Source organism: Podarcis pityusensis (assembly GCF_964106645.2).
Source record: "Podarcis pityusensis genome assembly, chromosome: 13".
Lineage (NCBI taxonomy): Eukaryota > Metazoa > Chordata > Lepidosauria > Squamata > Lacertidae > Podarcis > Podarcis pityusensis.
The window spans coordinates 46,701,079-46,727,419 of NC_138038.1; the positions used below are offsets into that span (position 1 = coordinate 46,701,079).

Sequence of the window (26,341 nt, forward strand, 5' to 3'; positions counted from 1 at the left end):
CCTGTTTTGTAAATACATGATTATTTGTGTTTTGTCTGCTCATACCTCTGAGTTACATTTAAGGCTGCTGGTGATAGACCTCAAGCAGATATGTGGACTTTTAACAAAATTGTGACTTGGCCATTGTGTATTTCTTCATCATCCCATCATCCCTTGGCATAGTGTGAAACCTCCTCTGCAGAACATACAACCTAGGAAACCCGGGTTCAAATCCCTACTTGTCCATGAAGCTCACTAGATGACCTTGGGCCAGTCATGGCCTCTCGCCTAACCTACCCTACTGGGGTGTTGTGGGGAATATATGACGAGGGGGATAACATGTATAGCACCATGAATTCTTCGACTTAAAAGCTGGGATAAAATGCTATGAATGAATAGGATAAATTTCATGAGAATGGTGTTTATATTAATGCATGCTTGCCACAGCCAAGTGGATGGAGCTGATCAGATTACTCATATCCACACACTTAACTCTCCGTTGTGGTGAGGCGAAGAATCATATTTGGAAAACATATGTTTCGGCAGATCTGTTCAGCAATGGTGTGTTCTGTGGCATGTTAACATGTGAATTAACTGAAAGAATAAAAAGTTTAAATTATCAAGCTCTAATAGTTGAAATGTGTTTTGGGTGCAATTACATGTTCGGTGCTGCTTTGCTCTTCCCAACGTTACGAGCAGATACACCCACAAATCTATGCCAAAGGACATTTTGCAAATTAAGCATCTTGTCAGAACACAAGGCCCCTGAAACTTTATTCCACCTCTTCCTGCTCCCCACAAGGGGGCAGCCATGGTGTGAAGAACAGAAAATGGCATCGGCAATGAATGGAATGGCAATGAGTTTCCCCACGCCTGTCCAAAGGCAAATGCTGGTGAGGAGGACTTCTTCTTAATTCACCCAGACAACCTCCATGATTGTCCTCTATCCTTAGCGACATCCCTTGTGTGCTTAAGACGTCTTGTCAATAAACCCCTCACCAAGCAAAAGAGAGAGGGGTAGGCGTAATTGGCTCAACTTTGTCTCTTTCCTTTGCCTATGAAGGCAAATGGCCTCCTTTCAAATATTTAGAGCAGCTTTCTAAATACTTATGCAAAGGAAACATTTTAATATCTACCTCCTTGCAGAGGAAGCTTTTTTTTTAAAAAAAGTCACTTTTTTAAAAGTCACTTGATGTTCTTCCGGAGCGGAGATAATAAATAATGGTGTTGCATTTGGGAGGGTGGTGGGCATTCCAGGGGTGGAAGAAGGGTGCACTGGGGTTTGATTATAAAGATGGTATCTTACATTTTCTTTTATTTACCTAAAAATTCCTCTTCTCCAGGTTGCCACAGCAGAACTCCCTCCCAGCAAATTTTTTTCACAAGCTGCATTTGAAATTATAATTGCATCACACCAACAGCATCTCTTTAGGTGCATTGTGAAGGGAAGCTGAAATGATGATGATGATGATGATGATGATAAAAATGCCAGTCCCTTGAACTTTCCAACACAACCAGTAGTTTTAAAGTATAAAAGAAAAATCCATCCCCAGTACACTGATCTCTTCCAAACCTTCCTTGAAGCCCAATATCTTTAAATGAATTTTGCATTCCATCTATGCCCCCTGCATTAGAACTCCACTCTGTGTGCATTTGCCTGTGTGTGTTTGCAGGGGACAAAGAGGAAGCCAGGAGCAAACCCTGATCCCCCAAACGGCTTTACTCTGCCTCATGTGCCTCACGGGGGAGGTCTCATGTAAATACCACCAGGAAGTTGGGAGTAGTTTCAGATGAAAAGCCCTAAATATAAAATCTTCACTTGCTTCCCAGCCCACAGTCCCCTCTTTCCTGTATCTCTAGAACATTCATTCATCAACATTATGGAGTTCTTGTTGCTCTTGTTTTCTTTGGTGGCTTTTTCTAAAGGTAAAGGAAGTTCTGCAATATTAATTTAATTTACCGTATTTTGCGCTCTATAGGACGCACCGGACAATAGGACGCACCTTGTTTTAGAGGGGGGAAAACAAGAAAAAAAAATTCTCCCCCTCTCTGCCCAGCGCCCCTTCAGCGAAGCGGCAGGAGGCGCTGCGCAGAGATGGGGAGAATTTTCCCACTCGTTTTCCCCCTCTAAAACAAGGTGCCGTTTAAGGTGCGTTCAGTCGCCTTCAGGCGGCTACCTTGGAAGCCTGGAGAGCGAGAGGGGTTGGTGCCCACCGACCCCTCTCGCTCTCCAGGCTTCAGGTTCCTTTCGACCTGCTCTTTGGGGCTGGCAGGGGGAAGCCCACCACCAGCCCCAAAGAGCAGGTCGGGGAGTGGGAAAAGGCGCGCAGCAGAGAGGCTCCTGCCATAGTTGCACGTCACCTCTCCAGCTGGGAGAAGGTCGCGGGGGGCTGCTTTAGCCACGCACGCTCTCTCCCGGCTGGAGAGGTGACGCGTGGCTATAGAGGCTCCTGCCATAGTCGCGCGTCACCTCTCCAGCTGGGAGAGGGTCGCGGCGGGTTGCTTTAGCCGCACGCGCGCTCTCCCGGCTGGAGAGGTGGTGCGCGCCTAAAGATACTTCTGCCATAGTCACGCGTCACCTCTCCAGCTGGGAGAGGGTCGCGGGGGGCTGCTTTAGCCACGCGCGCACTCTCCTGGCTGGAGAGGTGGTGCGCGGCTAAAGAGGCTCCTGCCGTAGTCGCGCCTCACCTCTCCAGCTGGGAGAGGGTCGCGGGGGCTTGTTTAGCTAAAGAAGCCCCCCGCGACCCTCTCCCGGCTGGAGAGGTGGTGTGCGGCTAAAGAGACTCCTGCCATAGCCGTGTGCCACCTCTCCAGCCGGGAGAGGGTCGCGGGGCTATGGCTTCTTCGCTCCATAGGACGCACACTCATTTCCCCTTCATTTTTGAAGGGGAAAAAGTGCGTCCTATAGAGCGAAAAATACGGTATGTGGTGACTGGATGATGTCCAATCAATCATTACCCTCTTTTGTCTTTCCAAGGGGTCTCCTCAGACATTCAGCTTGTATCATCTGGGCCAGGAATAGTGAGACCAGGAGAGAATCTCAACCTGCTTTGTAAAGTCACAGGTTTCTCCATCTCTACTCAGTATAATGCATGGGATTGGATCCGTCAAGCTCCTGGGAAAGGTCTGGAATGGATTGCAGGGTTCTACCTCTATGATGGAAGTAAAGCATTTGCCCCTTCTCTGAAGAGCCGAGCAACCATTTCTTCTGATGCCTCAAAGAATGAGTTCTCCCTCCAGCTGAACTCCCTGACAGCTGCAGACTCCGCTGTGTATTTCTGTACCCGAAGAGACACAGTGAGACAAAGCCTTTTGGGCCCTCTTCAAAAAGTAGAAGTCCTGCTTCTATCAACAAATACACTGTGAAAGTTTTGACAGAGCAATTCTACATTCCACAGATGATGTGGAACAACATCCAAACTGCCTGCCTTTTCATTCTGTAACTTAATGCAGAAATGATTATACTGATGAAAAAACCTACAGAAGGGACACACAATGGAAACAGACTGATGTGGATCAGTACAGCGCTGTATCAAATGACTTTGCTGTAACATTTTCTTCTACCACCTAAAATCAATATCCTGTTTTGTAAATACATGATTATTTGTGTTTTGTCTGGTCACACCTCTGAGTTATGCTTACGGTTGCTGGGGTACAGCTCAAGAAGGAATGTGGACTTTTTCAGAAATGGTGAATTGGCCACTGTGTATTTCTTCATCATCCCATCATACCAAGGAATGACATGAAACCACCTCTGCAGCACATAGGACCTGGGAAAGCCGGTTTTAAATCCCTACTTGTCCATGAAGCTCGCTAGATGACCTTGGGTCAGTCAAATCCTCTCAGCCTAAGCTACCTTACTGGAGTGTTGTGAAGAATATTTGAGGACGGGGATATTATGTATAGCACTTTGAATTCTTTGAGGGAAAATCTGGGGTAAAATGCTATGGATAAATCGAATAAATTCCATTGGAATTGTGTTAATGTGCATACATGCATACTACAGTCAAGGCAGCAAGTTTGGCCGAAAACCTTCCTGTGCTGCCATGGAATCCAAAGTCAGATCGTGGCACGCAGGAGAATGCCAGTCCACAAGGCGTGTTCTCCTTCAAAATGAGAGCACGTGTTGCGGTTGGGGAAATACAAGCCACCCTGCTGTTACTGGGCAGTTTTGGGAAAAATGCAGAACCCTTAAAGGGTTAATTGGGTTACTGGGGAGTTTTGCATGTTGCCAATTCTGGAGGAGGAGCAGAGGCTATAAATACAGGTCGCGATTGTCGGGGCGTCCTCTTGGCCTCTGCATCGGATCACGGAGCAGATCGCGTCTGGAGCCGGTTGTATATTGAGCGTAAAAAATTTCGCTGATTAACTGCCGCTTGTTTTCTTTTGAGCCCTTATTGCCTCCGTTCCTTCCTCCTTTTGTTTTGTTTCCCTCCCTCACTCCCTCCCTCCTTCCCCCGTTTATTTTCCTACCTTCTCAAGTTAATTTTAATTTCGACTTGCAGCGGCTTTACTGGGAGTGGATGATTTTTTATTGGCTTCTGATTGTAATACTGACAATTGCTCGGTGTTGTTGCGTGCATTAGCTGACCTTACTGAGGAATTGGGGGTCCCATTAGCGGCAGAAAAGACCGAGGGTCCCTCGACTCAGCTTACTTATTTGGGTATTCTTTTGGATACGGTGTCCCAAACTTCCAGCTTGCCAAAGGTTAAGCTGGTGGCTTTGGAGAAGGTCATAGAGGAATTGCTTCCCTTAAAGAAGGTGTCCCTACTCCAACTCCAATCGCTGTTAGGTCACCTGAATTTCGCCTGTAGAGTGGGTCCCCTGGTCGCCCCTTTTGCTCCCGTTTGGCTCGCCTTACGGTGGGCTTGAAGGCCCCGCATCATCATGTTCGTCTATCTAGGGAGGTGAGGGCTGATCTCAGTATCTGGCTCGAATTCTTGGAGGAATTCAATGGGGTATCGTTATGGCAAGACACATTGAACTTGCATAACGATTTTCAGGTGCATTCGGATGCTGCAGGGTCCCAAGGTTTTGGCCTATACTGGATGGGCAGGTGGTGTGCCAAGCGCTGGCCTCTTGATTGGCAGGGAGCAGCCATTACGCGGGACCTAACTTTTCTTGAGTTCTTTCCCATTGCAGTGGCAGTGCACTTGTGGGTCGAAGAGTTCAGGGACCGACGTGTCTGCTTCTGGACCGATAACCAGGCGGTTGTGAACGTGCTGGCCAAGCTGTCGTCCTGCTCTCCTAGGGTGTCGGCCCTTTTGCGGGCCTTTGTTTTACATTGCTTACGTTATAACATAGTGTTTTCTGCTCGTTTCGTTCCTGGGGTGTCTAACGAAATTGCCGATGCTCTGTCCCGTTTTCAGATGGAGCGGTTCAGACTTCTGGTTCCAGAGGCTCGGGAACGTCCGGAATATTTCCCGGATCATCTCTGGAGCCTTGGCAGGAGCTAGTTTTTCAGGGAGTAATGGCTTCTATTTCCCCTTCTACACTCAGGTCATACACTAAAGCTTGGACTGATTTTTTGTCCTTTACATATCAGTCAGCCAGGGTGCAAAGGTGGGCTTCGCCTTCTACTTCTCAGGTGCTAAGATATTTGGCACACCTGTTTCAGTTGGGACGTGCAGCTAAGACGCTAAGGATTCAGGCAGCTGCCATTGCCTTTTTCTGTAAAGCTTATTTTGACAAAGATCCTTGCGCGAAGTTTGTCATGCGTAAGGCCCTTGAGGGGTGGGGTAGGCTCTGTCCTTCCCAGCCAGCTACTCGGCACCCTATCTCATATGATTTGCTGTGCAAGATGCGCAAAGAGTTGCGGAAGGTTTGCTGGTCCAGGTATGAGGCTCGCCTTTTTTCCGCGGCCTTTTCTATCGCCTTCTTCGGGGCACTAAGGGTTGGTGAGCTCGTATGGGAGGAGCACAAACATGGCCATTCTAGGGGATTATTGCTTCGGGATGTACAGTTATCCCCGGCTGAGCTGAGGCTCCTCATTAGGAACTCAAAAACGGATCAGAGCGGAAGGGGAGCCCTCATTCGTCTCCCTGCCACAGGGGAGGTGGGACCGTGTCCGGTCAAAGATGTCAGGAGGTACTTGGCTGTCCGTGCCCCGGGGGAAGGTCCACTGTTGAAGCATGAGGATGGGTCGCCCCTGTCTAGGCGCCAGTTTGCAATGGTGATGCGGAAGGCCATCGTGGCTTGTGGTGATTCTGCTAGTGGTTTTGCCCCACATTCTTTTAGGATCGGGGCTGCCACGACGGCAGCGCATTGGGGCCTGTCTGCCGGCAGAATAAAGAATTTGGGTTGCTGGAAGTCGGACGCATTTAGAGGTTATGTTCGCTAACATGATATTTTTTATATTTACTTGTTTATCCCAGGTATAGCAGCCGTACGCATATGGATGGTGGGGCACAGTATCGTACATTGGGCCGGCATTGGAGCCAGGCAGTTCGGATTGGGACCAGGTCTCGGCCTTCCTCCTCACGTGCACATATCTTGGCTGGCCAGAAGGGGAATGTCATGGACAGAGTTTCTGCCGCTGATTCGTAGGCAGTTGGCTGAGGAAGGGCCGCCCACGGCCATCGTGGTGCAGTTGGGCGAGAACGACCTGGTTTCTATGGACTGTGCTTCGTTACGTGCCGCTATCCTGGGTGACCTTGAGGTGCTGCGAGCAATGGTGCCGGCAGCAAAAAAATTTTGGTCGAAGTTTTTGCAAAGGCGCAGTTGGAGAGGCAGTCGTTGCCCAACTGCCACCGAAAGGGCTAGGAAGCGGATCAATTCGGCGGTCTCAAAAAAGGTTTTTGAGTTGGGAGGTGACGTGATTTCCCGTCCTGAGATTCTGGCCAGGGATGAATCTCTTTTCAGGGATGATGGGGTGCACCTTTCGGCCTTAGGGAATAAGGCGTGGCTGGGTGCTGTGGTGGCTAAGCTGAGGTCTTGGCTGGGTTCGTGAGTGGTTTGGCGGTGAGCGTAGGGCTCCATTGGCGGTTAGGCATTGGTTAAAATTGGTTGGTGGAGGGGTAAGTGCCTACCCCTCCAATGGTGGTGTGGAAAGGGAATTCCGTTAAAGGAATCCAGGGGCTTGCCATTCTTTTCGTCCTTGTCCCCGGAGTCGGACTTGGGCCGTGCAAGCCCCACAGGAACATGAGGGTGAGAGGTGTGGGACTGTTACCCAGCTTCACTTTCTCACCCAATACTTGTTTCCCACGCTGGCTTCCGCTGGAATCCGGAAGGCCAGCTCTGTCCATGGGCAAGGACAGATAGGCATAACCAATGCCTAAGCAACCACTCACGTATTTGTATTTTAATAAAGTTGTGGCTAAAATCATGCCAAAAACCTTAAACAAAATTAACGTGTGAAGTGTGAATTATTTGGTGAGGGTGGCGTTGTGGGACTCAACACGCAATGCTGCCCACCAGAGTGGGCGAGAACACTTCTCACAGTATCCTCTCTCCCCAATGGAAATTTCAAAGATGCTCTTTAGTGTAGCCAATAGAACAAGTTGTGGTGTGTGGCTTATTGTGGTGTTTGTGTGTAGTACCCATTGCAGAATGTTTGATGGCCCTTGTTGTAAACGAAGAAGAGAACTGAGTCACATTTAAAAAATAATTATTAGTAGATCTGATCCGGATCCTGAGATCATCATTTGAGGCCCTTTTTTCATGTTCCTCCTCCACATGATGTCTGGCAGGTGGCAAAATGAAAATGAGCCTTTTCTGCAATGGCTCCCTGTTTTCTCTCCCCAGTGAGGCTCGCCTGGAGCCATCATTATACAACTGTAGGGACCAGGCAAAACCTTTCCTCTTTAACCAAGCCTTTGCCATTTAACTATCCGTGGTCTACCAGAAGAGGGTGAGGTGTTTTAAATGTATTTCTCTTTTCTCTTGGTTTTAACGTATCAGTGAGGGGTATTTTGTCTCTTTGGTTGTAAGTCTCATTGGATTGCCATGGGCAAGATAAAGGAACAGACAAATTCATAATAATAACACTAATAATTGATTATAGTTTGCCTAAGGGTAACAACAGGTCAAACAGTGCATTAGTAAATAAGTGTACTATTTATTACAAAGACCTGCAACCATAAGCTGCCAAAGAGCTGTGGTGGGGGTTTTTTATTTGGGGGGGTATGCAATTTTGTTTTAGAAACTGCTTCCTCCTTAAGTCAGTTTGGCACTAACCCTGCCACAGCTACAAAACTCTGAATTCGTGGGACCACTTTTCATAAACCATCTCAATTCATTCAAGAGGGAAAATGATAGTTTTACATCAACTTGTCTTCCTTTCAGCAGCATTTGGAGGTAAATCCATCCTTTCAGTTAAAGAAAACTGCTTAATTTTGAGGCCTTACTCATGCTTCCTCCTGTCTTAGAAAACTGTCTTGGAAAGCTGCTCTTTAGTGCTCCATTGGAGCAAACTGCAACTTGTGGTTCCTCCAGATTGCAATTTCTTCCTATCTATCACAAAAGAGTAGGTTTTCCCTCAGAAAGGAGTGAGGCAACTGGGAAACCGCTCACACTAGCAGAAGTGTGGATGAGCCCTGAGTGTTAATATCATACAACAGGCCTCCTAAAATGCCTTTATTTCCAGGTGCCCAGTCAGAAGTTCACATGGTTGAGTCTGGAGGGGACATCAAAAGAACTGGGGATTCCCTCCGCCTCTCCTGTCAAATGGCTGGGTTCCAACTCCAACATGTACTGCGTGAGACAGGATCCTGAGAAGGGCCTGGAATGGGTGGCACTGATAGCTACAGATTCAGTGACAAGTTACTGCTTGTATGCGGTGAAAAGGCGCTTCACCATCTCCACGGACAATTCAGACAGCCACTTCTATTTGCAAATGAATAGCCTCAAAGCTGAGGACAAGGCAGTGTATTACGGTGTTAGCTACACAGTGGTGGGAAGTGAATCTGAAGTCAAGAAAGAACCCTTTCTTGCTTACAGCTGAACTGAGTAGGATGGCAGCCACTGAAGACCACGCTTCAACCTAAAAAACTGTGTCCAGTTCAAGGTGCCACAATTAAACAAGGATATTGACAAGCTGGAAAGCGTGCCAAGGAGGGTGAGTACATGCATAGCTCACTTGGTAGAGCATGATATTCTTAATCTCAGGGTCATGAGTTTGAGTCCATGTTGGGCAAAAGATTCCTACTTTGCAGGTTGTTTGCGGATTTGATGCTTGCTGTGGTCCTTCCAGCTCTACAATTCAGTGGTTCTATAATATCCAAATAATTATTAAATGGAAAAATAAGACATAATATGAATAAGGAAATTAACTATTAATCTTTATTTAGGTCAAGGTAAATGGACCTCTGACAGTTAAGTTGAGTTGTGAACGACTCTGGAGTTCCGGTGCTCATCTCGCTTTACAGGCCGAGGGAACCAGCGTTTCTCTGCTCTGCAATCAGTTTTTCCACGTCATGTGTCCAGCATGACTAAGTCGCTTCTGGCGCAACGGAAAACTGACACCAGGATAGCACACGGAAACACCATTTACCTTCCCACTGGAAGGTAATCTACTTGCACTTTTTGGCGTGCTTTTGAACTGCTAAGTTGGCATGAGCTGGGAGTGAGCAACGGAAGTTTGCCCCATCGCAGGGTTTCGAACCACCGACCTTTTGATCGGCAAGTCCAAAGCTCAGTGGTTTAGACTGCGGTATCACCTGCCTCCCTAATCTTTGTTTAGAGAAGCAATAAGAATTTTTTTAAAGAAATAAATATTATGCCATGCAAAACTAATATTTTTTAACTATTTCACAACATTCACCAGTGCAAACTAGCTGTATTCTCTGGTTTGGGCAAGATATTAAAGAACAACAACAATAGAGATTGAATTGATCTACATTTAATGTTTCCCCTTGAGCAACTTCTTTGACCAATTTCAGAGTAATTTTGAATGAAATGTACCTTTCAGACACATACTTCAAACCTACTCACCCCCCATTACTTATATACCTGATGGTTTGCATCTTTGAAATCATGGAGCCTGCGTGCATGAGGGGGAAACGTAAGCCCATCAAGGTTAAGAGCTATGCAAATTGTGCAATGGCAAAGAAGTATATTTTTCCCAGGTCACCATTTGCTTCCAGTCAGACATTGTCAGATGTCTTGGTTGGTGCTTTTATCCTCCTGGTTATGTAAATTTCAGAGAGAGCTTCCTTTTTAAAGCAGTCAAACACTCTCCCTACCGCTGCATACTAGGGACCACATTTTGGTCAAATCCCTCAAAGCACCAGGAAGGAAAAATGATAGCTTTGCTTCAGCTTGTTTTCTTTTCAGCAGCTTTAGGAAGTAAATTCCTCATAGCAGTTATCGAAGGGTGGTTCATTCTGGGTGTTGTTAACATGCAGCAGACTTCTTAAAATGCCTTTCTTTCTAGGTGTCCAGTTGGAGGTCCAGCTGGTGGAGTCTGGAGGAGATGTGAAAAAGCCTGGAGACTCCCTCCGCCTCTCCTGTCGAGCCTCTGGGTTTAACTTTGGGGGCTATGGCTGTGTACGGAAGACACAGCTGTGTATTTCTGTGCAAGAGGCACAGTGAGAGGAAGTGAACCTGAAACCAGACAAAAACCCTCCTATAATAAAAACAGAGGAGTTGCATTCCCTCCAACATTTCAAATGAAAATAGAGACATTCTATTAGCTGTCAGAGACCAAAGAAACCTGTTAAGATAATTTTCACCGATTGTCTGCCCATTCAAACGGAGACAGCCAGCTAGTCATGCAGCTGTACACTTGGGGCTCTCCCTAGGCAAACTATAATCATTTATTAGTGTTATTATTATGAATTTATCAGTTCCTTTATCTCGCCCAGGGCAATCCAATCAGACTTACAACCAAAGAAACAATGAACCCCACATAGGTATGTTAAAACCAAGAGGAAAGAAGAATACATTAAAAACAACTCACCCACTTCTAAGAGACCACAAATAGTTAAAGGCCAAAGGCCTGGTTATAGAAGAAAGTTTTTGCCTGGTGCATTATGCCTGATGTATTATGATAGTTCCAGGCAATCCTCACTGGGGAGAGCATTCCACAAACAGGGAGCCATTTCAGAAAAGGCTCCTTCTCATTTTGCCACCCTCCAGACATCATGAAGGAGGAACATGAAAAAACGGCCTCAAATTATGATCTTAGGGTCTGAATCAGATCTACAAATATTTATTTTTAAAATGTGATTCAGTTCTCTTTTTCATTTACTCCAAGGGCCATCAAACATTCTATACTGGGCACTACACACACACACACCACAACCAGCTACACGCCACAACTTGTTCTATTGGCTACACTAAAGAGCATCTTTGAAACCAAATTTCCATTGGGGAGAGAGGATATCGTCAGAAGTGTGTTCGCCCAAGAGGGTAGGCGCCATTGTGGGCTGGCATTCCCCTGTGTGCCAGGATCTGACTTGGGATTCCCAGGCAGTAAAGGAAGGCTCCGGCCAAACTTGCTGCCTGAGTTATTTGCCCTGTCCACTTGCCTAATCAGTGAATCGGGAGCAAACATGGGCAACCAAGTTAAAGCTCGTTCCTCCAGTATATAATACAGGCCTGTGGCTTGTTCTGCAGCCACTTTTCATTAGATCCCCACCCATCCACTTTGCATATTACTATTGCATGTTGCTCTGTTCCACCGAATTTGGGGCCAGGTTGAAATTTTCTCACTTAGCCCTCTGATTTTTGCCCTCCTGATTGTAATTGTCACAACTTTGACAGTTTGGGCATTGGATAGGTATAGTCTTGTTTAGAGGGGAGGTTGTAGCCTCTGCCTTCAAAACAGAGTATCCTGTTAAAGGGATCATGGGGAGATGACTGTGTCCGGATGCCCAGGCAGGGGTGAGGGGCCACAACACTCCCCAGGGGCAATCCAGTGGGGGAGATACCCCTTGATGTAGGTCAGGGACTCCCTCATTTCTTGTTGTCCCCAAAACACAAGTTCTTTTAGCAGGAAGGGGTGGGGTGTACAAAATACCTATGCCAAACTTTTGTTGTCAATAAAGTTGTGGCCTGATTTCACCCAAGTATTGGTTGTTGTGTATCTTATTAGTGGTATTGGGGAGGACCAAAGTGTAGGGAGGATGCCTTGACATGCAAACAGGGAATGTTTCTGAACGTGCAAATGCACCCATATAACACCCCCCCCCAATGTAAACAAAGCTTTTGTATTTCTCATTCACATCTGACAAAGAGAGGATTCCCCATGCTGTGAGAAGAACAAGGAGCTATGAGAATGTTATGTCATGTGCTCTACTATTCTACATTAAGACAGGATTCTTATACATATGCTATTCATGTATATTTTTATTTAAAGCCTTTAATAGAGCGCATTCCACGGACATTTCATTTCTTCATCAATAATTTTTTATTATTTTCTTTTCAAATTCATTTTACATTTCTTTAGCCCACATATACATTTTTAGCTCTGCCGAGCTTGCGACCTCCCTCCTTACCTTCAGCAGGTATCCCTTGTTCTCTCCAGTCACGTATTATATAACAACAACAATTTCCTTTATTCGACCGATAGTCAGAAATAAAACACAATAATTATAAACTATAACATCATAGGGGTACATAAATAAGGTAGGGCCACAGTACTAGACCTCTCACAGATAACCCACATCAAAGCCTTCAGTTATACGTTTCCGACACTTGAGTGCCAGGAAAAGGAATTTAGCCACTGACAAGGTTGTTTTCCCAGAAGACTTATTTAGCAGATATGCTGTCTGCTTTCCTCTTTGTTGGGAACTGAGCTGGGGTAAGTATGGAGTTATAAGATACTGTCTTAAATCGTTGTAGAAGGGACAGCTCAGTAAAATGTGCTCTGTGGATTCTACCTCACCCAACGCACAGTGGCATAATCTCTGGTTATATGGGACTCCTCCATATCTTCCCTTCAGAACCGCCGAGTCAAGAACATTCAGCCTGGCCGCAGTAAATAGTCTTCAGTATTCCACATAGTGGATATCCGCCAGGTAGCGAGCTGGAGCAGCCCGATACAACTGCTCCCCCAGAAACAACCCAGGTTTCACACGGGCTATGTCCTCCTGTCTGGCAATATCCCTTAATCTTTGAGCGATCACCGCCTTTGCGTGGCTATACGTCATGGACTCTATATAAAGGGAGGACAACCCGCACTTCTGCACTTCCTCCACTATCTCCCCTTCCCATGGAGATTTAAAGTTATCCCTCAGAATCAAGGGGGCCAAACCCACCGATCTGAAACAAAGCTTGAGCCATAGCCATAACTTCGCTTTCAGGGCCACATACCTAAAGGCTTGACAACCGGTTTCCAATCTCATGATCGCACCTGCCACGGAGGGGGGGATCCTGAGTATGGCCCTGAGGAATTGGGTTTGGATAGATTCCAATTTTTCAAAGTCCCTACGTGAGCCCAAGGCAATGCCCACCAGCAGAAGAGGGAGGACTTTCATTTTAAAGAGTCGCAAGGAGTCACGTATTATAGTTTTTTGACCTTATATCTATCTTATACATTGTAGGAGTTACTTCAGTCCTGCCAGTGTCTTTAAATTTTTACAGTTATCTTTTAAGTGCACAACAATTTTACTCCAACAATCCTGGAATCTCTGAACATCCTGATCCCGAATCCTGCCAGTCAGCTTGGCTAACTTGGCATAATTCATGATTTTCATCTGCCACTCCGCAATGGTAGGAACTTCTTGTAATTTCCAATATTGGGCCAGCATATTCCTTGCCGCTGCTGTGGTGTACATGAATAGTCTTTGGTCCGATTTCTTAATCTCCTTCCCCATCAAACCCAGCAAAAGATTTCTGACGAAGTGCAGACATGACTCTAGTCCCTCACTGCCCAAAGTCTCTGTTGGTGCTTTTATACTGATGGGTATGTAAATCTTCAGAGAGAGCTTCCACTTTAAAGCAGTCAGCGAACCTCCCTTCCCATGCATACGTGGGACCACTTCTTGCTTAACTCTCTCAAAGAATCAGAGAAGGAAAATGATAGTTTTCCTTCAACTTGTTTTCTTTTCAGCAGGTTGGGGAGGTAAATTCATTCTTCCAGTTGAAGAAAGCTGGTACATTCTGGGTGTTAATGACATGGATCTGGTCTCTCAATATGCCTTTCTTTCTAGGTGTCCAATCGGAGGTCCAGCTGGTTGAGTCTGGGGGAGATGTGAAACGGCCTGGGGAGTCCCTCCGCCTCTCCTGCCAAGCCTCTGGGTTCAACTTTTGGGTTGCTTACATGCACTGGGTGAGACAGGCTCCTGGAAAAGGCCTGGAATGGGTGGCCTACATATATCCTCAATCTAATTACATTTACTACTCGGATAAAGTAAAGGGAAGATTCACTGCCTCCAGGGACAATTCCAACAGCCTCCTCTATCTGCAAATGAACAATCTGAAACCTGAGGACACAGCTGTTTATTACTGTGCAAGAGACACACAGAGAGAGGAAGTGAATCTGAAGCCAAGCAAAAACTCTCCTTTGCACACAGATGCTTTCTGAGATGGTTCGGCTGCAAGAGACTGAAGAAACATGTAGTTGAAAAGATTTTTTGTTTGTCCCCTTTAGTGTGTTAGCCCTCCTAAATATATTTCTTATTTAAGTCTATGTGACCCAAAGACGGTCAGGATTTAACATGGGTTCAAGCAGCATCTTGTGGTTTAATTCCTGCTTCTATCCCTCTTTTACATGAATTATATAACACACATGATGCTTTCTGTTCATGCATTTTTGGAAGTTAGGGTCTTTTTAAGGCTCACGTGTGTGCACTTGCCTATGGTGAGGCCATATGATGTTTTCTTTATGTAGTGCATATACTTTATTTAGTTGCCGTAAAGCATTTTACATGGCCTCTGGGTGTGGAAATATCTTCATTGGGAGAAAGGATGGAGTCGGGACACCTTCACACACAAGTCTCTGCTTCTCCTTAGGGTCTTCCAGCAAAGCAAACATATATAACAATTCAGATATGCATGTGTAACAAGGGCTTTTATTTATGCAGAGAGCTGCCTATCAAAACATACAAACATTGTGTGTTTTTTTAAATCATATTTATTAAAATTTCCAAAAAATCCAAAACACAAAAAAGAAAAGAAAAGAAAAAAGCATTTTCATTTTAAACCTTGCTTTCATCAACATCTTTCCAGGACTTCCCCACCCCTCCCCCTCTTGTATTCCACTTCCATTAGATTAGTTCCACAAGTTCTTACCCCAAATTTAAAACTTATTATATTTAACCCAATATTCAATTTAATTTCATCTTATATAACCACTTTTCCCTTTAAGTTCCACCCTCTTTCAACAATAATTCCCCCCCCCCCCCAAGGTCAACCCCAATTCCCTTCCACGAATTCCCCTTTTTAATACACACAGCAAAACGAAATAAAGAAATAAAAAAAAAGATTCAAAATATAATTTTACACCCTTTGGATTCCAAATCTCCCTCCCCCTTTTCCCGGTTTCGACCCCCAATATCCATCAGTCTATCTGCGATCAGCCTGGAGACCTCACGTCCATGTCCAAATCTCTCTCAGCTCCACTTTGCCGGTTTTCTTGGTAATCTTTAGCTTCAAACGCCCAATCTTAGAGAAGCTCCATCTCAAGAAAGTCCATTTTTCTTCCATCCAGACCTCTATATTTAAGAGTAAAACTCAAATTCTGTTTCTTAATCCTTTTAAGTCTGAATGTCCCAAATGCTCTAACTTCCAGCTTAGTCCAATTCTTGTTTTCCTTTGTGTCCTCCCTGACAGGCCTTTGGCCTTCCTTGATCTTTTACAATAATATGGCTCCTCCTTCATTCTCTTCCAAATCATCATAAATCCCTTGTTCTCATTCCTCACTTTTCTCAGGTTTCTTTTCCTGTTCCGCTGCAAAAACATTCTAATTCAAAAACTTCTGGTTCCTCTACAGAGGCTATTATTTGTTCAGGAACAAAAACTTGCGTCAAGTCCCTTCCATTCTTCAATAGATATATCTATTGTCTCCTTTAGTGTAGAAACCTCTGTAGACAAAATAATGTTTCGCTTTTGCAGCTTTCCCAGGAGATAAAAAGTCCTGTTCAATTCCATGAGTATTTTTCCACTTACAGCCATTCTTGTAATGTCCCAAAACCCCTCTAGGGGGATTATGGTAACTTAGTTTCCTTCCAGATCAAACCCAAAAGTCAAGCTAACTTGTTATTCCTTGTTTTCAACAATTTATATCCAAATTGTAACAAATCTAACCAGCAAAGTCCTCATAGCAAAGTTCTCTTTTTATTCTCCAACTTTGACAGCTACTTTGACAGCTGTCAAAATCTCTATATCTCTTCACAGGCTCTCTCACGGATCACTCCCGGTTCCCGGGGGGGTTGCACTTTAACTCTCACAATCCACTCTTCTCCTCCAGCACAGTTACTTGTAATTTCCCATCGTGAAATTAATAACTTTTATCAATAAAAAAAACCAGACTCTTCTGACCTTAGTTGTCAAATCCTTGCTTTAAATTGTCTACAATAGGGGGGAGACGGACTTCCTTTTTGCACCTCCCCCACTCGTACCGAATCCAATTTTTTTTTTTTCCCTTTTAGGTCCGATTTCCAAATTACTCACAGGTTGTTATTTTTAGTCTAAATTTTCAAAAGAAGAAGTCAGCGCTCTCCGTCGAATGGCATGCGGCTTCGCTCGGCAGGAGAAGCAGAAGACTCACAGCACCGTGCCACCCCCCGTCCCCCGCTCCGTAGCCTTTAAAAAGGCTCCTTCGCGGGTCGGGGGGGGCGCTAACGGTGCGTGCCGAGTCACCAGGTCCATGGGCATCCGCGCCCATGGTTTTTGAGGGTCCCCGCGTCGCCGGCGCGATGGGACCCAACCCCTGCCGAGCAGACTCCCTCTGGAGCTCGGAGGGAGTCCGCCATTTGGCGATGGCGCCAACCCTATATATTAGATAGATGATAGATAGGTATATAGATAGATGATGAAAGAGATAGATGATAGATAGATGATAGATAGATAGATAGATAGATAGAGATAGATAGAGTCTCTCTCCTTCTGCAAGTGGATTTATACAATCAAAAGAAATGCATCTGGTGAGACTGAAAGGTATAGAGCATGTTTAGTAGACAGAGGTTACAGTGAGAAGCACTGGAGGAGGAAGAGGTGTGGGGAGGAGCGCACCACCCCTGGCAGCGCGATCCTGGTGGGGTACCATCGCGGCTGGCACCCCCGGCAGGTGGCACGCCCCACCCCCAGGACATGTGCCACGCCCCTGTAGGCGGTCCACTCTTCCCCTGGGATGCCCCCAGCCCCTCTCCCGCCTGCTCTCCGCCCCCTGGTTCCAGAGCATGAAGCTCCATCACTGGTGCAAAGTTTGGTAAAACAAGGTTTAATGGCATTGCATTATTGTGACCAAGGTATGATCATTGCTGATTTGTTTTTAAAACTCTTTGAGTATTGATAAACAAAAAAAAATTGTAAGGCAATTGCGAATGAATGAAAATAAAAAAATCAGGATGATCAAATGGTCTAAAGGAGAATTTGGCTTCACTGGAAGGAAAACCCATTAATCTCTACCAAATGTCATTTGGCACATTAAGCATCTAGTCACAAAAGCAGACCTCTTCCCCCTCTTGTTTCTCACAAGGGGGCAGTCATGGTGCAAAGATGAGAAAATGCCCCATCTGCCAGGACTGAAATAAAATGCTGCTCGAAGTACGGTTGGTGATTTCATCTGTGAAGCAATTACTTTCTCAGATGTTTCCTGGTCAACCAACTTTCTATGAGCCCCCTGAGGCTTTGAGTCCCTGAGAAACTTTCAAGCAATTATCTCTGTGCTCTCAGCCCATTGGCAAAAGTTTGTGGGGAAGGAATCCATGTGCAATCCTCTTTTCTACAAATATGGATAGCCTATAGATTGAGGGCATGTGTAAACAAACTATTTGTTGTACAGCAGACCTTCCAACTGTCCTACTTTGAGCAGAACATCCCAGATCTACAGAAGCCGCCCTGGTTTCTGTTTAAATGTCCCACTTCCTCAGCTACCACCACAGTGAGGCCAAAGTCTCCTCCACAGCCACTGTGACAAGTCATGACGGCTGACTTACTTAACATTTTAACTATTTATTTGGGCTTTTGCATTGTATTTTAATCTTGTGAACCCTCCTGAGATTTAATGATGAAGAGTGATATATAAGTATAATAAAATCATCATCATCTTCATCATCATCATCTCTCTCCAACTTCATTTCTTCACATTATTGCAGCTTGATTCTTCCCACAAGCATGTTCAGGAATTGCACACTATCTTCCACAAAGTGCTTGGCATGATCTGAGTGAAAGAGGGCTTGCCCACACTACTCTTATTCCTGTTTTTTTATTTTCTCCCATCATTTTCTCCAGGAAAAGCCATGGTTTAACACTGAATAGGAACAAAAATAAACCAAGTTTTCTGTGGATTGACATTTGTTCTGGTTCAGCAGAACCAGGGAAATGCAACTGAACAAAAGAACATCCTGGACCCACAGGACAAAGGGAAGTGTTGATGAGCCCAGAGTTTCCATGTTGCTTGTGCATCCTGTGAGGGACACATGTCCACAGGTGTAAAGAGCTCTGCAAATGTCAAACAGTGTCGAAGAGACAGATTTTTGCAAAGTCCGGATGTGCCTCTAGCCGTACATTGCCCAAAGTCTCTGTTGGTGCTTTTATCTTGATAGGTATGCAAATTTTCAGCGAAAGCTTCCCCTTTAAAGCAGTCACACAGCCTCCCTTCCTCTGCATATTTGGGACCAAATTTTGCTCAACACTCTCACAGAATTAGACAAGTAAAATGATAGTTTTGCTTCAACTAGTTTTCCTTTCAGTAGCTTTGGGAGGTAAATCCATCCTTTCAGTTAAAGATGGTTGGGGAACTCTAAGAGTTAATAACATGCAGCAGAATTCTAAAAATGCCCTTCTTTCTAGGTGTCCAATCAGAGGTCCAGCTGGTGGAGTCTGGAGGAGATGTGAAAAGGCCTGGGGAATCCCTCCACCTCTCCTGTCAAGCCTCTGGATTCAACTTTGGGGACTATGGCATGAACTGGTTGAGACAGGCTCCTGGGAAGGGCCTGGAATGGGTGGCCTACATAAGCTCCACTTCGGGTACAATTCACTACTTGGATAAAGTGAAGGGAAGATTCACCATCTCCAGGGACAATTCCAACAGCCTCCTCTATCTGCAAATGAACAGCCTTAAATCGGAAGACACAGCGGTGTATTACTGTGCAAGAGACACAGTGAGAGGAAGTGAATCTGAAGCCAGACAAAAACCCTCCTTTAATCAAAACAGAGGAGTTGCATTCCCTCCAACATTTCAAATGAAAATAGGGACATTCTATTAGCTGTCAGAGACCAAAGAAACCTGTTAAGATAATTTTCACCGATTGTCTGCCCATTCAAATGGAGACAGCTAGCTAGTCATTCTGCTGTGCACCTGGGGCACTCGCTGGGCAAATTATAATAATTTATTAGTGTTATTATTATGAATTTTTCAGTTCCTTTATCTCGCCCAGGGCATTCCGATCAGACTTACAACCAAAGAAACAATAAACCCCACATAGATATGTTAAAACCAAGAGGAAAGAAGAATACATTAAAAACAACTCACCCACTTCTAAGAGACCACAAATAGTTAAAGGCCAAAGGCCTGGTTATAGAGGAAAGTTTTAGCCTGGTGCCTACAGATGTATAATGATGGTTCCAGGCAATCCTCACTCAGGAGAGCATTCCACAAACAGGGATCCATTTCAGAAAAGGCTCCTTCTCATTTTGCCACCCTCCAGACATCATGAAGGAGGAGGAACATGAAAAAAACAGCCTCAAATTATGATCTCAGGTTCCGGATCAGATCTACAAATATTTATTTTTAAAATGTGACTCAGTTCTCTTTTTCATTTACACTAAGGGCCATCAAATATTCTATAACGGGCACTACGCACACACACCACAACCAGCTACACGCCACAACTTGTTCTATTGGCTACACTAAAGAGCATCTTTGAAACCAAATTTCCATTGGGGAGAGAGGATATCGTCAGAAGTGTGTTCGCCCTCTTGGGTAGGCGCCATTGTGGGCTGCCATTCCCCTGTGTGCCAGGATCTGACTTGGGATTCCCAGGCAGTAAAGGAAGGCTCTGGCCAAACTTGCTGCCTGAGTTATTTGCCCTGTCCACTTGCCTAATAAGTGAATCGGGAGCAAACATGGGCAACCAAGTTAAGCTCGTTCCTCCAGTATATAATACAGGCCTGTGGCTTGTTCTGCAGCCACTTTTCATTAGATCTCCACCCATCCACTTTGCATATTACTATTGCATGTTGCTCTGCTCCACCGAATTTGGGGCCAGGTTGAAATTTTCTCATTTAGCCCTCTGATTTTTGCCCTGCTCATTGTAATTGTCACTACTTTGACAGATTGGGCATTGGATAGGTATAGTCTTGTTTTGAGGGGAGGTTGTAGCCCCTGCCTTCAAAACAGAGTATCCTGTTAAAGGGATCATGGGGAGATGTTTCTGTCCGGATGCCCAGGCAGGGGTGAGGTGCCACAACATTCCCCAGGGGCAATCCAGTGGGAGAGATACCCCTTGATGTAGGTCAGGGACGCCCTCATTTCTTGTTTCCCCCCCAAACACAAGTTCTTTTAGCAGGAAGGGGTGGGGTATACAAAATACCTATGCCAAACTTTTGTTGTCAATAAAGTTGTGGCCTGATTTCACCCAAGTATTCGTTGTTGTGTATCTTAATTTTGGTATAGGGGAGGTCCAAAGTGTAGGGAGGATGCCTTGACATGCAAACAGGGAATGTTTCTGAACGTGCATATGTACCCATATAACACTCCACCCAATGTAAAAAAAGCTTTTGTATTTCTTTTTTTCTTTTCATCTTACAAAGACAGGATTCCCCATGCTTTGAGAAGAGCAAGAACACGGAGCAATGAGAATGTTATGTCATGTGCTCTACTATTCTACATTAAGACAGTATTCTTATACATATGCTATTCATGTATATTTTTATTTAAAGCCTTTAATAGAGCGCATTCCACGGACATTTCATTTCTTCATCAATAATTTTTTATTATTTTCTTTTCAAATTCATTTTACATTTCTTTAGCCCACATATACATTTTTAGCTCTGCCAAGCTTGCGACCTCCCTCCTTACCTTCAGCAGGTATCCCTTGTTCTCTCCAGTCACGTATTATAGTTTTTTGACCTTATATCTATCTTATACATTGTAGGAGTTACTTCAGTCCTGCCAGTGTCTTTAAATTTTTACAGTTATCCTTTAAGTGCACAACAATTTTACTCCAACTATCCTGGAATCTCTGAACATCCTGATCCCGAATCCTGCCAGTCAGCTTGGCTAACTTGGCGTAATTCATAATTTTTGTCTGCCACTCCGCAATGGTAGGAACTTCTTGCAATTTCCAATATTGGGCCAGAATATTCCTTGCCACTGCTGTGGCGTACATGAATAGTCTTTGGTCCGATTTCTTAATCTCCTTCCCCATCAAACCCAGCAAAATAGTTCTGACGAAGTGCAGACATGACTCTAGTCCCTCACTGCCGAGAGTCTTTGTTGGTGCTTTTATACTGATGGGTATGTAAATCTTCAGACAGAGCTTCCACTTTAAAGCAGTCAGCGAACCTCCCTTCCCATGCATACCACTTCTTGCTTAACTCTCTCAAAGAACCAGAGAAGGAAAATGATAGTTTTCCTTCAACTTGTTTTCTTTTCAGCAGCTTTGGAAGGTAAATTCATTCTTCCAGTTGAATAAAGCTGATACATTCTGGGTGTTAATAACATGGATCTGGTCTCTCAATATGCCTTTCTTTCTAGGTGTCCAATCAGAGGTCCAGCTGGTTGAGTCTGGGGGAGATGCGAAAAGGCCTGGGGAGGCCCTCCGCCTCTCCTGCCATGCCTCTGGATTCAACTTTGGGAATGCTTACATGAACTGGGTGAGACAGGCTCCTGGGAAAGGCCTGGAATGGGTGGCCTACATATATCCACAATCTAATTACATTTACTACTTGGATAAAGTGAAGGGAAGATTCACCGCTTCCAGGGACAATTCTAACAGCCTCCTCTATCTGCAAATGAACAATCTGAAACCTGAAGACATGGCTGTTTATTACTGTGCAAGAGACACAGAGAGAGGAAGTAAATCTGGAGCCAAGCAAAATCCCTCCTTTGCCCACAGATGCTCTCTGAAATGATTCAGCTGCAGGAGACTGAAGAAACATGTAGTTCAAAGGATTTTTTGTTCGTCCCCTTTAGTGTGTCAGCCCTCCCCCACCTGTTTCTTATTTAAGTCTATGGGGCCCAAATACATATTTAAGGTCAGGATTTTACAGAAGTTCAAGCAGCATCTTGTGGTTCAATTCTTGCTTCTATCCCTCCTTTACATGAACTATATAACACACATGATGCTCTCTGTTCTTGTTTCTCACAAGGGGGCAGTCATGGTGCAAAGATGACAACATGCTCCATCTGCCAGGACTGAAATAAAATGCTGCTCGAACTACGGTTGGTGATTTCATCTGTGAAGCAATTACTTTCTCAGATGTTTCCTGGTCAACCAACCTTCTATGAGCCCCCTGAGACTTTGAGTCCCTGAGAAACTTTCAAGCAATTATCTCTGTGCTCTCAGCCCATTGGCAACAGTTTGTGGGGAAGGAATCCATGGCACAATCTTCTTTTCTACAAATATGGATAGCCTATAGATTGAGGGCATGTGTAAACAAAATATTTGTAGTACAGCAGAGCTTCCAACTGTCCTACTTTGAGCAGAACGTCCCAGATCTACAGAAGCTGCCCTGGCTTCTGTTTAAATGCCCCACTTCCTCAGCCACCACCACAGTCAGGCCAAAGTCTCCCCCACAGCTGCTGTGACAAGTCATGACTGCTGACGTTCTTAACGTTTTAACTACTTATTTGTGCTTTTACATTGTATTTTAATTTTGTGAAATGTTTCAAGAATTTATGGTGAAGAGTGATATATAACTATAATAAATTAATAGTAATATTAATCATCACCATCATTATCTCTCTCCAATCATCACCATCATCACCATCATCATCATCTCTCGAACTTCAAAATGGCTACCACTAGGATGAAAGGCGTTGGACTCCCAAACCATTTGGACTTTTCTAAATATTTATGCAAAGAAAACTTTCATATATCTCCCTCCTTGCTGAGGAAGCATTTTTTATAAAGACTCTTGATATGATTTCGTGAGGGGAGAAAAATAATAAAGGTGTTGCATTTGCGAGTGTGGTGGGCATTTCAGGGATGAATGAAGGGTGCCCTGGGGTGTGAATATAAAGATGGAACCTATATGTTACATTTTCTTTTATCTACTTAAAATTCATCTTCTCCAGGTTGCCACAGTAGAGCTCTATCCCAGTCCAACTTTTTCAAAAGCTGCATTTGAAATTATAATTGCATCACACCAGCATCATCTCTATAGTTGCATGGGGAAGGGAGGCAGAAATAATAATAATAATAATAATAATAATAATAATAATAATAATAGTAATAATAATTTATTAATAAATGCCAATGCCAGTCCTTTGCACTTTCCACCACAACATGCAGTTTTAAAGTATAAAAGAAAAATCCATTCCCAGTACATTAATCTCTTCCAAACCTTGCCCCAACACCAACATCTTTGATTGAATTTTGCATTCCATCTATCCCCCTCCATTAGAACTCCACTCTGTGTGCATTTGCCTGTGTGTGTGTGTTTGTGTGTGTGCAGGGGACAAAGAGGAAGCCAGCAGCAAACCCTGATGCCAAAATGGCTTTTATCTGCCTCATGTGCGTCACTGGGAAGGTCTCATGTAAATACCACCAGCAAGTTGGGAGTGGTTTCGGATGAATGCCCTAAATATAAAATCTTCACTTGCTTCTCAGCCCACAGTCCCCTCTTTCCTGTATCTCTAGCACACATTTATTCATCAACATTATGGAGCTCTTGTTGCTCTTGTTTTCTTTGTTGGCTCTTTCTAAAGGTAAGGGAAGTTCTGCAATGTTTATTTAGTTCATGTGACGATTAGATGACGAACAACCATTCATTGCCACCTTTTCTCTTTCCAAGGGGTCTCCTCAGACATTCAGCTTGTATCATCTGGACCAGGAATAGTGAGACCAGGAGAGACTCTCAACCTGCTTTGTAAAGTCACAGGTTTCTCCATCTCTACTTGGAACTATGAGTGGAGTTGGATCCGTCAAGCTCCTGGGAAAGGTCTGGAATGGATTGCAACGATATACCCCTATGATGGAGACACAGCATATGCCCCTTCTCTGAAGAGCCGAGCAACCATTTCTTCAGATGCCTCAAAGAATGAGTTCTCCCTCCAGCTGAACTCCCTGACAGCTGCAGACTCCGCTGTGTATTTCTGTGCCCGAGAAGACACAGTGAGACAAAGCCTATTGGGCTCTGTTCAAAAAGTAGAAGTCCTGCTTCTATAAACAAATACACTGTGAAAACAGTGACAGAGCAATTCTACATTCCACAGATGATGCGGAACAACATCCAAACTGCCTGCCTCTTCAATCTGCAACTTAATCCAGAAATGATTATACTGATGGAAACCTGCAGAAGTGACCCACAAAGGAGGTTGACCAATGTGGATCAGTACAACGCTGTACAAAAATACTTTGCTGCAGCATCTCCCCCCCCCCACCACTTAAATTCAACATCCAATTTTGCAAATGCATGATTGTTTGTGTTTTGTCTGCTCATACCTCTGAGTTATGTTTAAGGCTGGTGGCGATAGACCTTAAGTAGAAATGTGGAATTTTTACAAAATTGTGAATTGGCCATTGTGTCTTTCTTCATCATTCCATCATCCCTTGGCATGGCGTGAAACCTCCTCTGCAGCACAAAGAACCTGGGAAACCTGGGTTCAAATCCCTACTTGTCCATGAAGCTCACTGGATGATCTTGGGTCAGCCACAGCCTCTCAGCCTGACCTACCCTACTGGGGTGTTGAGGAGAATATATGACGAGGGGGATAACATGTATAGCACCTTGAATTCTTCAAGGGAAAAGCTGGGATAAATTGCTATGAATGAATAGGATAAATTCCATGGGAATGTTCTTTATGTTAATGCCTGCTTGCCACAGTCAAGCAGGTGGAGCTGATCAGATTACTCATATCCACACACTTACCTCTCCATTGTGGTGAGGAGAAGAATCACATTTGGAAAACGTATGGTTTGGCAGATCTGTTCAGCAATGGTGTCTTCTGTGGAATGTTAATACGTGAATTAACTGAAAGAATAAAAACATTAAAATATCAAGATCTAATACTTAAAATGTGTTTTGGGTGCAATTACAGGTTTGGTGCTGCTTTGCTCTTCCCAATATCACTAGAAAGGTCTAAAGGAGAATTTGGCTTCACTGGAAGGAAAACCCATTAATCTCTACCAAATGTCATTTTGCACATTAAGCATCTTCTCACAAAAGCAGACCTCTTCCGTCTCTTGTTTCTCACAAGGGGGCAGTCATGGTGCAAAGATGAGAAAATGCCCTATTTGCCAGGACTAAAATAAAATGCTGCTCGAACTACGGTTGGTGATTTCATCTGTAACACAATAACTTTCTCAGATGTTTCCTGGTCAACCAACTTTCTATGAGCCCCCTGAGACTTTGAGTCCCTGAGAAACTTTCAAGCAATTATCTCTGTGCTCTCAGCTCATGGGCAACAGTTTGTGGGGAAGAAATCCATGGCACAATCTTATTTTCTACAAATATGGATGTCCTGTAGATTGAGGGCATGTATAAACAAAATATTTGTAGTACAGCAGACCTTCCAACCACCCTACTTTGAGCAGAACATCCCAGATCTACAGAAGCCACCCTGGCTTCTGTTTAAATGCCCCACTTCCTCAGCTACCACCACAGTCAGGCCAAAGTCTCCTCCACAGCAGCTGTGACAAGTCATGACCGCTGATGTACTTAACGTTTTAACTATTTATTTGTGCTTTATATTGCATTTTAATCATGTGAACCATCCTGAGATTTTATGATGAAAAATGATACATAATTATAACAATAAAATAATAATAATATTAATCATCATCATCATCATCATCTCTCAAGCTTCACAATGCCTACCCCTAGGATGAAAGGTGTGGGACTCCCAAAACATTTGGATGAGTTTCCCCACCCCTGTCCAAAGGCAAATGCTTGTGAGGAGGACTCCTTCTTAATTCACCCAGACAACCTCCGTGCTCCTGCGACATCTTGAGCCACAACCCTTGTGTGCTTATGACTTCTTGTCAGTCAACCCCTCACCAAACAAAAGGGAGGGAGGGGGTAGAATTGGTTCAACTTTGTCTCTTTCCTTTGCCTATGAAGGCAAATTGCCTCCTTTCAAATGTAGAG

At 44.4% G+C, this 26,341-nt stretch overlaps 1 long non-coding RNA gene across 1 annotated transcript; it reads left to right on the top strand.

Annotated features, from left to right (window-relative positions):
* The first annotated feature begins 1,620 nt into the window (after positions 1-1,620).
* LOC308461731 lies at positions 1,621-25,254 on the top strand. Its single transcript, XR_013978959.1, has 2 exons — positions 1,621-1,905; positions 24,047-25,254. It is a non-coding gene; the product is annotated as an uncharacterized lncRNA (long non-coding RNA).
* The last annotated feature ends 1,087 nt before the right edge of the window (positions 25,255-26,341 follow it).